The following is a 13,807-nucleotide window of genomic DNA, read 5'->3' as shown; positions in this document are numbered from 1 at the left end:
TTAAACTTGGGCCATGGAGCGAAGACCAAGGGGATGGGCTCCACGTAGGGAAGACAGCCCCGTGTACATGCCGCAGCATCTCTGCACTATTATCTTCCCCCTCCTACTGTCTTGAGAGGTAGTTTTGTTTCTGGAAATGGGTTCTCGGAGTCAGCTTGCCAAAGGCCGCATGGCTAGTAGGTGGCAGAGACCTCAAGGAATCTGGCAGCAGACCCCCTGCTCCTCTAACATCCTCTCCCTCTAAACAGAACATGGTAATAGGAAATAAATGCACATTCCCAGGGATGGAGGAATTAAACCTGAAGTCTAAAGTCAATGAAAAAAAATTATCTGGGATTATGGGAAAACGGAAGTGGAAAAGCAACATTAATGAGAGGAGGGCAGGCTCTGAAGTCATGCTGGAATTTTTCCTCAACCCCATGGGTATCAGGTGCCTCTGAGAAATCCATGCCGAAAGGAAGGGGTTCCTAGGGCCTGAGGTGGGCACCTTGCTCGCGCCTCCCCTGAGCGAAGGCATCCGCGTGCGCTTCCCCGGCCGGGCACCTGGGGGCGTCGGAGCGCCACGTGCGGCGTCTGCGCTCCCGGGGGCGCGTCCTGCGCCGGCCTGAGCCGCACGGCTGAACCCTGCCGGGTGGCGTCACCCCTCAACCTAGGACTGGGGAATACCTGGACGAGTAGGCCGGGTCCCTGCCCCTGAGGGGGAATAAGTACGCCGCAGTGGTTGCGAGGTAGCCACGCGGGAGACCTGGTGGCCCGCGCTCCGCACACGTGGGTTCCTCACACGCTGCACCTAACTCTGCGTTCAGCAGACCTTTGACTGACAAAAAGTTGCTGTTGGAATACTCTACTGTAAAAAGAAGAAGGGTATTTGTAAAGAAGAAGGGTAAATGTAAAGGGTAAATGTAAATTTGTAAAGAAGAAGGGTATTTGTAAAGAAGAAGGGTAAATGTAAAGATTGGTGGGGGTTGAGGGGTGGCGGATGGCGGTGGGGGTGGGTGGGGGTGGTGAGATTTCAATTTCCCAGAAGCAGCACAGATGGATTTCTTTCCAGTGGTTTTCCCCCTGAGCGTATACTGGTAATTTGCATAGTTCAGATATCACTGTGGTTTGTTTTCAGTCTTTTCACAGTTAACATGCATAAACATTTCCCAGTGTAAAAGAACAAAAAATGGAAGAACCCCCCCCCAAATAAAAAGTCAAACACTTTTAAAATTCGACATCAGACAACTGACAATTCTGTATTTTAACCCTTAGACAGGTCCCTACAAATGAAGCTTTCCTTTGCTTTGCAAATGGAAAGAAAGGGTTTGTGAAAAGACTGATTCTTCCTTTTATTCATAATGTGAACATGCTCAATATTTGTCTTTGTCTTTCTCACCTGCTTTGCTACACATACTTCCCTCAGGCTCCTTCCATTTGGCTGTAAATGGTAACGTCACACCGTTCCTTATAGCTGAGTAGTGTTCCCTTGAATACAACATACCCCACAGCTTTATCCACTCTTCTATCAGTGGACACTATGAACACTTTTTAAGTTACATGGATCCTTTTTCTGTCTGTTCATATAAGTAATACTTGACCATTACAGAGAGGATAGAAAAAGAGAGGGAAAATAATCATCCCCTGTACTCCACTATTCAGCCATAACCACATTACCATGGGAGATCTTTGAGCTTTTATTTTTTTTCAACTTTCAAGTATACACATACACTGACAATTTTCTGCTGGCAGTTATAAATAATTATCCCGGAATATACATCTGTGTTTTTATTTCTTTACTTTTTATTTATTTATGCATACAAGAACTGTGTTGTAGGTCAGAGGTGCGGAGGGTGAGAGGATTCACCAGAGACGGTGGGGAGCACAACAGGTGGATCTACTGAAATACACTGCTGAGGGGAGCAGTGGGCAAGACAGGAGAGGTCTGCTGTGCCATGTGGGTCAGCTCCCTGGCTGGGGATGGAGCTTAGTCCTCAGTGGTGAAAGCGTTGTCGCACTGAGACTTAACCCCTGCGCCACCAGGGAGGCCCTGGAATATACATCTTTGTACACATCTCTGGGCATGTCCATGAAATAAATTCTAAGAACCCTACTGGTTGACTCAAAGGTATACACGTAATCAGGGCCATTGATAACATTGCCAGAGAAACTGGATTCTTAGTGTCACTTGCAGTAGAGTTCACTTTCCCCAAACTCCTCCAACACCACTGTTTTTATTTATTTTAATCTTTGCCAACTTTTAAACTTTGCCAACTAGGAAAACAATTATAGTTCTTGTGTCAAATTGCATTTCTTTGAAGTTGACTTTTTTTTTTAAGATTTTATTTATTTATTTATACAAGCACTGGGTACAGTCAGAAGTGCGGGAGGGCAGAACAGGCAGACCGAGAAATACACTGCTGAGGGGAGCAGCAGGCCAGACAGGAGAGGTCTGTCGCACCATGTGGGACCCTCGCCCGGTGGCCAGGGATCAAACAGGCCAGAGGCTGCGGGCAGCTTCGCAGCCCAGTGCTCAACCACTGCGCCACCAGGGGAGGCCCTGAAGTTGATTTTTTTTCATTCACGTGTGTTGGTTATCTGCGTTTCTTCTGGTGTGACTATTATGTTTCTATTCCTCTTGGGCTTTTAATTGGCAAGATTATCTCTTTCGTGTTGGTTCTTTTTTTTTTTTTAAGATTTTATTTATTTATTTATGCAAGCACTGGGTACAGTCAGAAGCGCGGGAGGGTGAGAGAATTCACCAGAGCCAGAGCGGGAAGCAGAGCAGGCAGAAGGACCGAAGGACACTGCTGAGGGGAGCAGCGGGCGGCAGGAGAGGTCTGCACGCCATGTGGGACCCTCCTCCGGTGGCCGGGGAGCAGCCGGGGATGGAACCGGCGTTGCAGAGGCTGCGGGCAGCTTCCCAACCCAGCGATCAACTGCTGCGCCACCGGGGAGGCCCACAAACATACTCTTTAATGACTGAATATACACAACACATCATTTAAACAATCCTCTGTGGGGCCTCCCTGGTAGAGCAAGGAGTTTAGCCCCGCACTGTGAAGCAATCCCCAGCCACTGCAGCACAAGTTTGATCCTCCTGCCGGCTGGCCAGGGAGCAGCCCACATGGCGCAGCAGACCTCTCCTGTCTTGCCCGCTGCTCCCCTCAGCAGTGTATTTAGGTCAGTCTGCCTGTTCTGTTCCCCACTCTGTCTCTGGTGAATCCTCTCACCCTCCTGCATCTCTGGCTTGTACCCCAGCTCTTGTGTGCATAAATAAATAAATCTTTAAAAAAAAATAAACAGTCTTCTCTGGACATTTAGATAAACTTTCAGTTTTAAAAATGCAGCAGTGGATGCCTTTTTGTTATAAATATTTCAGGAAATTTGTTAGCTGGTATCCTGATGTGTCTGCTGCTGACCGTTTCACTTCAAATTCATGACCCCCACCCCAGTACCACCTCCCTTGCTGCTGCTGCTGCTGCCCTAGCCCTGCTACCCCAGGTGACTGTTTCATACCCTCTCCTGTCTCTCCAAACTTCCCTCCCTGGATCTTAACTGCTGGCCTGCTTCCTTCTCATTCCCAAGACTGCTAGCCCAGTGGCCACTTCTCACTCCTCTTGTTCCTTTACCAGGTCTGTCACAGGTGTTCACTCTCCTGTTCTTGCTGACTCTTCCTCTTCTCCCTGACCTCTGACCCTGAGGGGTCCCTGCGCTCATTTCTCTTCACTGGGTCTCTAAGGGTCTACACAGGGGCCCTCAGAGACTTCCTCCATGCTCCTGGCCTCACTCCAAAGGTGCAATTTACACCTTCAGTTCATTGCCCTGAGTTCCAGACTGGGAATGCCCACTTGGGAGTCTAATGGCATCTCAGCTAACAGTGACAGTTAACTTTATAACTCAAAGTTAGCAGATATCAACTAATGTCCTGACTTCTCCCCATCTCCCCCAATATGCTCTGCCTGTAATCTTCCCTATCCTTCCTTCCCAGTTCCCCAGCCCTAGTACCCTGGAGTTCTTCCTTGGCTTCTTGTCCACTCATACTCCACAGTCAGGCCATTAGCAAATCCTGTCAGCTCCATCTTTAAAATATATCTGGAGCTGGTCTGATCACTCGTCTGGATTATGGCATTATTTCCTAACGGTCCCCTCCCCTTGCTCCATACATTTCATCCTCCACAAAGCAGCAGAGTAATCCTTTGACAGTTTGGCAACTCCTCTGCCTTCCCAGAACACTCATTGCAAAAGTCAAAGTTCTAACAATGGCGCACAAAGCCAGGCATGACAACCCTCCACCTCATTTCTCACCATTCGACCTCATGTTCACTCCATGAGAGCAGCTGTGGTCACCTCAGTGTTCCCAGAAGAGCACACACTTGCTACAGGACATTTGCACTAGTGGTTCCCGCTGCCTGGGCCTCTTTCCTGTCAAATAGCTTCATGCTGGTTCCCTCATGTTCTTCAAGTCTTTATTTACATGTCACACTACCCGGTAAAACCTTCCTTTACCAAGTTTTATAAAAGAATATCCTCCTCCCTCTCCTGAGCCCTGTCACTGCCAAGCCACTCTCCTACTTTATTTATTTTTAAAATATTTATTTATTTATTTATACAAGAACCAGGGTACAGGCCAGATTCGTGGGAGGGTAAAAGGATTCACTAGAGACAGAGCAGGAAACAGATCAGGCAGACTGACAAAACACACTGCTGAGGGGAGCAGCGGGTGTGACAGGAGAGGTCTGCCACTCCATGTGGGACCCTCGCTTGCCAGCTGGGATCGAACCTGCATTGCAGAGGCTGTGGACAGCTTCACAGCGCTGCGCTCAACTGCCTGCGCCACCAGGGGAGGCCCTGTTGTTATAATTGTTCTGTTTTATTATTAGTTATTAATTTCTTACTGTGCCTAATTTATAAATTAAACTTTCCCTGGGTATGTGAGTACAGGAAAATACAGAGTATTTATAGGGTTTGGGGAGGCCTCCCTGGTGGCACAAGGGATTAAGACAGGACTATGAAGCTATTCACAGCCACTGCAGCACAAGTTCAATCCCCAGCCAGGAAGCTACCCACATGGCACAGCAGACCTCTCCTGACTCAGCTGCCCTCCCCTCAGCAGTGTATTTCAGTTAGTCTGCCTGTTCTGTTCCCCACTCTGTCTCACCCCCCACATCTCTGGCCTGTACTCCAGTTCTTGTATGCATAAGTAAATCTTTATAGGGTTTGGTACTAGCTGTGGTCTTGGAGCATATGCCGTGGGGGTAGGGGGTACTGAACACAAATGAAATATGTTCAGTGGTGTTATGTGCCCACAGCTGGGCTGTGAAGCTGCCCGCAGCCTCAGCAGCGCCGGTTCGATCCCCGGCTGCCGGCATGGGTTCCATGGCTCGCAGACCTCTCCTGCAGCGCCCGCTGCTCCCCTCAGCAGTGTATTTCGTCAGTCTGCCTGTTCTGTTCCCCTCTCTGACTTTGGTGAATTCTCTCACCCTCCGCGCTTCTGACTATACCCAGTGCTTGTATAAATAAATAAATAAATAAATCTTAAAAAAAAACAATTATAACAACATAATGTAGAAAAAGTTACATGAATGTGGTATCACTCCCAAAATATCATATTATATGTAATATTTTTGGACTGTGATGGCTTGTGGGTAACTGAAACTGAGGTAAACAGAACCACTGATGGGGGGTGGGGAAAGTGACTGTATTTGCTCATTTTCTGTCTTCCATAACAGAATACATACACCTGAAGACAGGTACATTTTTCCATTTTACTCACTCTGAGTCCCCAGCACGAGGTGCCTGGAAATGTAGTAGGTACTTTTAAGTATTTGTAAATGCATAGATTCAGAAATGGAATTGCTCAGTATGATTCCTTTTGCAGAACTTGAGACTGAAAAGATTTTCACTTTCACCACCAGCGGGCAGGTTATTGATGTTAATTTTAAGTGAGGCACCTGGAACCCAGGGAGGAAAGATTTATCCCAAGTCACCCAACTTGCTGGTGATGGAGCCTTGGATTCCTGGCACCCAGAAAATGCTGCGGGAATACTGTGGGTGACTCTGGGAGGGCTTTACAGAAGAAGGGGTACTTTTGGTTGGGGGTGGACATGGAAAGAACCATTTTTTTTTTAAAGATTTATTTATTTATTTCATACAAGCACTGGGTACAGTCAGAAGGGCGGAGGGTGAGAGAATTCACCAGAGCCAGAGCGGGGAGCAGAGCAGGCAGAAGGACCGAGGTACACTGCTGAGGGGAGCAGTGGGTGGCAGGAGAGGTCTGCGCGTCATGCGGGACCCTTCTCTGGTGGCCGGGAGCAGCCGGGGATTGAACTGGCGCTGCAGAGGCTGCGGGCAACTTCGCAACCCAGCGTTCAACCATTGCACCACCGGGGAGGCCCGAAAGAACCATTCTTTTCAGCTCAAAACGAAAAGAAATACTGCTCCAGGTCAGGAGTGCTATACGAAATGACACTTGGAAGGGTGGATCCAGGTGGTTGGGGGGCTCCTTCAAGTTTTAAGTGATACCATGGGCACCAGAGAGCCAGGGGGTGTTTAGAGCAGAGGGATGTGATGACAAGTTTTCGGCAGGCTCACTGGCTGCTGTCTTTCAGTACACACGACTTTGTCCCTCTCCGTGTCTGTGAGTTGCTGTTGGCTGGTCCCTTTATAGCTAAGTCATTTCCTTTTCCATGTCCCAACCCTGACAGTCTACCAGGGAGGGGATGAGCCACAACCCTAAGTCTCTCAGCTTCCCCTGCACCTCCAACCCCTAGAGTGACTGTTAGGGGCTTGCCTCCCCTCCCCCTCCGGGCCAGGCCTCTGGCCCTTACAGTCCTTGGGCTGATTCTCTGTACTTAGTACCAGCCAGTGCCAGCTGGCAGCTCTCACCACAGACGGAGGTGGCCCAAATACGGATGGGGTAGAAGGGAGGAGGAAGTGGGCAGGGGCCCAAGGGGAATAGGGGCCAGGATCCGAGGAGGTGGTACTAAGAAGCTGGGTGGTCAACGTGGGAGTCGCATGGTATGAGGAAAAGGTTAGAATGAGGGGTATGGGAGTTTCCTGGAGAACAAGGTGTCAGGCCATTCACTCTGGCCGACCTGGTGCTGGCAAACCTAATCTCCCCACCACCCTCTTTCCTCCACATCCACCCCCTTAAGCTGTCCCTAACTAATTCATCTTGGGCCCTTTAAGAGCTTCCTGGGAACTGGGGCACTGGAGGGGGCTGGCAGGGCCCCCCTCCCCCTGCCATGCCTGCCTCTGCTCAGCTAACTGCTTGCACAGACCCTGCTGGAAGTCTCCTACGCCTGGGTTAGGGGCTCTACTGCTGGGCTAGGGGTAAGGCTTGAAAGTGATGGGGAGGGGGACCCGAGGTCCCTGGGGTGGGATGGGCGGGTGCACTTTCCTAGCACCCGGCCATGGTGTATCTGTGTGCCTGCTTGGGTGGATGCTTAGGGGCTGAAGGCTTAGGGGCCAAGGCTGGATGATCCTGGGACCTCAGACCGGGGGAGGGGCAGCTCCAGGATCTTGAGGGCAGGGCCTAGGGGGGCAGGATGCCTGGATCTCCTCAGGTTCCACTCCCCATCTCATTTTCCTGGGGCCCCTAATTGCTAAACTCCATCAGCCCTTCCTGCAATTAAAGACACAGGACCCTGATATCCCTTGTAGAGGAGGAAACTGAGGTTAGGCCAACCCTAAGAGGAATCTTGTGGCTGTGGCTGGGGAGCCGGAGGTTAGGCTGTAGAGAGGTTTCCTTCCTTCTCCAGCCCAGGCACTGGTCAAAGGGGACCAGGTGTCGAGTTCACCCCAGCACATTTCTGACTAGCTACAACCACCACCTGACACTGAGCCCCAGCCCCTCATCAGGACAACTCAGCTCCTTTCTGGAGGTTTCTGTTTCCACATGTCAAGACCCGGAGAGGCTCCCTGAATCCCAGCTGGGTCACTTGGGGGAGGGTGGAGCCTGAGAGGCCTATAGGCTCCCCTAATTGATGTCCTTGGGTTATTTCAGATGTAGCCCCTTCCAATTCTGTCACAGAGACTGGGTCCAACTCCCCTAAAAGAAAGGAGATGGGCATGAGGACCTAAGGACATCCTTCCCTCCATGCTGCTTTCTTCCTTCCTGTTGCAGGACTAGCTTGGTTTCTTCTAGTCCATCATTTCTTCCCCTCTTGCTATGTGTCCGATCCTGGAGGAGAAGATTCTCAATGAGTAGACCCCTCTGGGTCCTCAAGGTCTAGATGCTGAGGCCAGCAAGGATACAACATCAGGAAGTGTGGGGGAGGTGACAGCAGCTCCTCTCAGAGCCCACTTCTGCTTATGGCCTCCCAGCCCCACCCCAGAGGAAAACGCTCACCCTTCACTCCGCCCCAGAGCTAAAAGGGAGCTAAATTTGGCCTGTGAAACCCTCTGCCCCAGACCAGCGCCTGCATGCTCATTTCCTCTTGTTAAAAATACTAAGTCAAGAGATGAGCCAAACTCAGTCCCAGGTAGACTGGAAAGTCATTATCTGTGTGAATCAGAGAGGGCAAGAGCTCTATCCAAGATCATACAGCAAGTCACAGGCAGCTAGACCTAGAACTAGGCCTCTGGCTCACCATTACGTGGTGCCTGAAGTCAGTGTTGGAGATGTTGGGTTCAGAGAGTGGGGTCCTTGGGTTAACTCTGGGAAGTTACACCAGAGCTCCCCCTTCAGCCATGCATGGTGAGTTTTTCCACGAAACAGAAGCGTTAATTATATCCAAAAGGGCAGGTTCATTATTTTTAAAAAGGGAGAGAGGAATAAAGGACACTTGCATAGAGATAAGCGGGCCAAAAGAGCTGCTCTGAAAGGGACAAGTTTGCTAAAAGAGAGGCCTGCATAGGCACAGGCGGGCAGCCTTGCAGGAGCCCTGCCTCTGCTGCTTTGCAAAGAGAGGTCAAGAAGTAAAGCATCCACAGTCACCTGTGAGCAGGAGAGCTGCTGCCAGCGAGGATGGCAAGAATACCCGCGCAGGTATAGGTGTTGCCGCTGCCCCTCTCCAGTGCAGAGATTGCACTGATAGAGTCTTCTTCTCTTTGGGAGGGGCTCATTTCTTTGTGGAGCTAACTTGTTAACCTAATTATGTCTAAGGTGGGACTAAGTTGATTTCTAAGGACCAGTGATTCTCTACAATGACTTCCTTCTCCACATCTCACCTCTGGCCTGTGCCTTCTCGTTCTTTTGATAGCATCTGATACTTGCTATAGCAGTTGGCACCTAAGGATTTTTCATTTCTGTAGTTGGTTTAACGTCTATGCTAATCACTTCTACCCCCACCTCCAGCTTTGGGCCTTGTGTGGGCCAGGTTTCTGGTCATGTGGTGCCTCCTTTCCAAATTTCTTGCTCTTAACTTCCATCAGCGCCTTTTTCAGTCTTCTCACAAGCTGGGAGAGCCCAACCTTGGAGGGCACATTCCATTTTACTAATGAAGTTCAGGACCCAGCAGAGACAGGAGGGAGTTCTGGTGGTTGCTCAGAACCTTGGCTGGAAGGGAACCCATGACCCAGTTCTCGTGCCCCCATGGAGAACCTGCTTGCCTCTGCTTCTTGCACATGGGAAAGACTCCAGCTCAGGCTTGTCTTATTTATCTTTATCCCTATCTAGACGAGGCCTTTGGGAAGTCCTTTCTAAAGTCAGTCCTCCGTGCCTCTCCTTGACCACAAACCTCCCCCTCCTCCTGGTTCTCAGGAGGTTAGCCAAAGAAGCCAGGCAGCTAGCTGGGCAGGTAGCTCAAGAAGAAAGGGCAGAACCTGAAGCTGGCAGTGGAACTCTCTCCCCAGAAGTCAGGAGGGCTTCTGAGGCTTCTTGACAGAGACCTTGTCTCTTGGTTTATTTGCATAGGTGTTTGGGTGTTCTTTTGCCACCCCTTTGGCAAAGGGGTTTGCCTGGGGTCAAGTTGGCTGCCATGCAGATATAATCCCACCCGCCACACACACACACACACACACACACACACACACACACACACACACGCAGTTCCCAGGGAAGCGTGAACCCAGTGAAACTGACCACAAAGCGAAATTGGCCCCAGCTGACCCCTGAACCTGGCTGGGGGACAGCTGCATGCACTGCAGGGGCTTCCTGACAGTGGGCAGGGCCGCTGAGCAAGTGCTCCAGGGGCTGGTGTGCCTCCTCCCACCTCCCCCACATCTGGAGCCCCACCTCCTCTACACATGTGGATCCGGGCACCGCAGAAGGTGGGGCGCTGGGGGACACGGGTAGGAGGAGGAAGAATATGGGGAGATTCTAGTCCCTCCCACTTAGAGATGCGGTCGCCATGGTGACTGAGGACCAGTGAGGCGGGATGGAGTTGGGGGTGGGGGGCGGGGGTGTGGCAGGGACACGAAGGCACCGGCTGGGAGACCTACGCCAGGCATTCCGGAGGGAGGGAAACGCAGCGGCATCCCCAAGCTCCAGGTGAGGAAGAGAGATTGCTGACAGTTTAGAAGGAGGGGGCGGGCCATTGTCTGGCTCTGGCTCTGCCCTGAGAAGGGGGCAGACCGAGGGGTCGGGCCATTGTGTGTGATACTCAGACAGCCTTTCCGCACTAGGCAGACTGGAGGAGGAAACTGAGGGTAAGGGCTGGGGGTGGGCTGGGGGTGGGCTGGGAGGGTAGCGAGAAGTCTGGCAGACAGCGGGGGTGGTAAGAAGAGGGGGATGTTTGGGGACATCCCGAGTACCTTATGCAGAGTAGTCACTTGATAAATACAAGTTGATTTGACTTGCTTGTGATCCTGGAAGGAGAGCAACGGGAGGGGAGACAGGTGGGGGTGAGGAAGGGGAGCCAGGAAGCTGATGTCTCCAGGAATGTGCTCCTTTGAGGCTGCCGCTGAGGCTGGATGGAGTGGGCTTGGGGGCAACTGGACCTGCTGGGTCTTTCTTTGATGAAGGCAGGAGTCGCTTCTCTCCTGACTCTGGGAGCCCCTCCCTCGGTGAGGTCTCCTTGTTCTGGAAGGGTGCAGAAGAGGGTGCAGAGCCCTTGGGGGAACCATGGGGTAAGGGTAGGAAGCCTTATCTCCAGCTCCCCACCCACTTCCACCCCCATGTTAGTCTCTACCATGTGCCCAAATGAAAGCTTGGCAGGTTGGGACTGCTGTTGGATGTCTGTGGTCCAGAGGCCACAGATCTCTGGGGAAGGAATCTCAGGAAGAGCTGGGCCCTGCCAGGGAGTAAAGGGGGAAAGCTTTAACTCAGTATTGTTGTCAAGGTGGGGCTTCCCCAGGCTGGACTCCAGGGCTTGGGAGAAAGCAGCTGGGGAACCCCGGATGGGGCTCTGAAAGGCCACAGCCTTCACGGCCTGCTGGGTCTGAACACTTGGCCCCTGCCCACCACCCCTCCTGAACTTCAGACCCAGCCAAGACACTTCCCCTCTCGCCTTGTTTCCTCGTTTGTACAGTGGGGGAAGGGCAGCCCGGTGGCTCTGAGATGATTCCTCATCACTGTGGGCAGGACCTGCTACATCACTGTACCTGCTGCATCATCCGCGAGACCCAGAGCAAAGGAAAAATTGGGGCCCCATGTTCAAAACAGCAGCAGCAGGGCGCTAGACTGAGCGTGGGCCCTTCAGAGCCCGGCCCTATGTGGCTGCGCGGGTCCTGTGCCCACGGAGCCTGTAGCCTGGCTGGGGACTCGCCAGCTGCTGGGAGGGAGACGCTGCATGACTTTGGACCTGACTCCAGAGGTGCTGGTGCAAGAGGGAGGGAGCTGGGAGCTGGGGGGCAGGCTGCGTCTCTCCCTATCTGGCTCTTCCATGGAGCTGGACCAGGAGGCCCTTGTGGAGGCAAGGCTGATGTCTGTTCCTGAAGGCCATTCTTTGGGGAGTTACTAATCTCTCTTGAGACAAGAATCACCCCAGAGATGAAATTGTTTAGCCCTGAAGCTTGGCTTGCCAGCCCTTCCCCTCCCCCCACCCCCAGTAGCCTGCATCTGAGAGGCTGAGGGTGGGTTTCTGCACCAGGGCAGGAGAGAGGACTGTGGGAGACTGCAGCTCTTCAGAGGGATTAGCTTTTTGAATGAGGCAGGTCTGAATTTAAGTTGTGTTTTAACTGTCTAACCTTCTGGAGCCTCACTTTCCTTATCTGTGAAATGGAATTACCTATCTGTGAAAATTGCTGGGTAGACCTAAGCCTGATAATGCAAACTATTCATATTGGCTGGAGGGGACAGGGAAGGAGGCCTGGGCCAGGAGGAGAAGCCCTGGGTCTCTGGAGGAGGAGGAACTTGGGAATGGGCTTCAGGCTGGCAGGGTGGGGAAGAAAGGTCCTACCCTACGCCACCCTCAAAACTCCTCCCAGCGACCCAGATAAGCCAATCTCTCCAAGCCCAGAGGCCCAGGGGCAGGGCGGGTGCCCAGATGTCGGCTGGCAGTTGGGGAGACACTGCAGGTGGGGTCCTGGTGGAACTTCTTTACTGTGAGTCTGGAAGACCTTCTCTGGGCCGCTTGACCTGGCCTATGACGTCTCCTAAAAACCTGCAGCTTGCCTCCAGCAGGATCTGGGGGTCTTAGGCAGGTCACAGCTGTCCTGCTGTCCTCTGGAGTGGACCCCTCCAGGAAATGGAGGGAACATGGGAGCAGGAGAGAAGGCTCCATGGGCTGACAAGGAATTTTGATTAAGTAGCCTGGGCTGCACACGTGTCCTGTTGGCTGGTGCTGTGGAAGAAACATGGAGGTTGCACTACAGGAAGGACTTCCTGACCAAGGAATGTACATTTAAGAAGGAGGTGGATTATTTATTGAGGTCAGATTGGCCCTGGGATGTCTGTGCTCTTTAACCAGCCGTCAGCTGTCTGTGCTCTTTAACCAGCAGTCTCAGGCTGGGTGGGCAGGAAACTGCCCATTTTATAGGTCAGGAAGCCCTGGGTACTAGAGGCTTCATTAAGCCTGCATTATGAGGTTCCCTGGAGCCTTCAGGGAGGGTGAGCAGCCACCACTGGGGGTTGGGTACCTCAGAAGTATGTTCCAGAAGTCCAAGCTCAGATGGCAACTGTCCTGGGCCTCCTGTTGCCCTAAGAGTGACAGAGGTTAGATTACAGGAGGGACTTCCTTGGCAAGGCCATGGCGCAGAGCCTAATGCCATTGTTTTGGTTTATAAAGACTATGGCTTAGCTGAAAGTGGGAGGTTTGAAGGTTATACTGATGTCAGTTTGGAGAGATACTGGGTTCAGAGAGCCAGGTGCTTGGGTTACCTCTGAGGAAAGTTTCATCAGAGCTCCCCTTTCAGCAGCACGCAGCGAGTTTTCTCAGGCTCTCCATAAGGTAGAGACATTTAGTTATATCCGAAAGGGACAGACTTATAAAAATGGGAGGGGAAGTTAGGGATGCTTGCACAGACACAAGCGGGCAGAGAGCTGCTTCTGCAAGGGACAGGTTTGCTAGCTGGTCACAGGCAGGCAGCCTTGGGAGAGCTACCTCTGCTGCTTTACAAAGGGAGGTTGGTGAAGTGAAACACCTGCAGAGTCACAGGCAGGCAGGAGAACTGCTGCATCTTGTCAGAGCAGAAATTGCACAGATAGGCTTCTCTTTGGGAGAGGCTCGTCCCTTTGTGGGATTGTTAACTGCTGTTAAGTTAATTATTTTCAGGATTGGCTCCTGAGGATTTTTTTCTATATTGGGTTTGACTAGGTAGATTTGAAAGGACCAGTGATTTTTTCACAATGGCCCTCAATCTTTATAGCCCCGCCTCAGGTCTGCGCCTTTACTTTTCTATAGCTTGTTTAATGACTATGTTAATCATTTTTACCCTCACCTTCAGCTTCTTGTCTTGTGTGAGCCAGTTTCTGGTCTTGTGATACCTCCTTCCCAAATCTTCT

The sequence above is a fragment of the Talpa europaea genome (assembly GCF_964194135.1).
Source record: "Talpa europaea genome assembly, chromosome: 9".
NCBI lineage: Eukaryota > Metazoa > Chordata > Mammalia > Eulipotyphla > Talpidae > Talpa > Talpa europaea.
The sequence above is the reverse complement of the archived record's forward strand: the minus strand, read 5'-3'. Positions refer to the sequence as shown.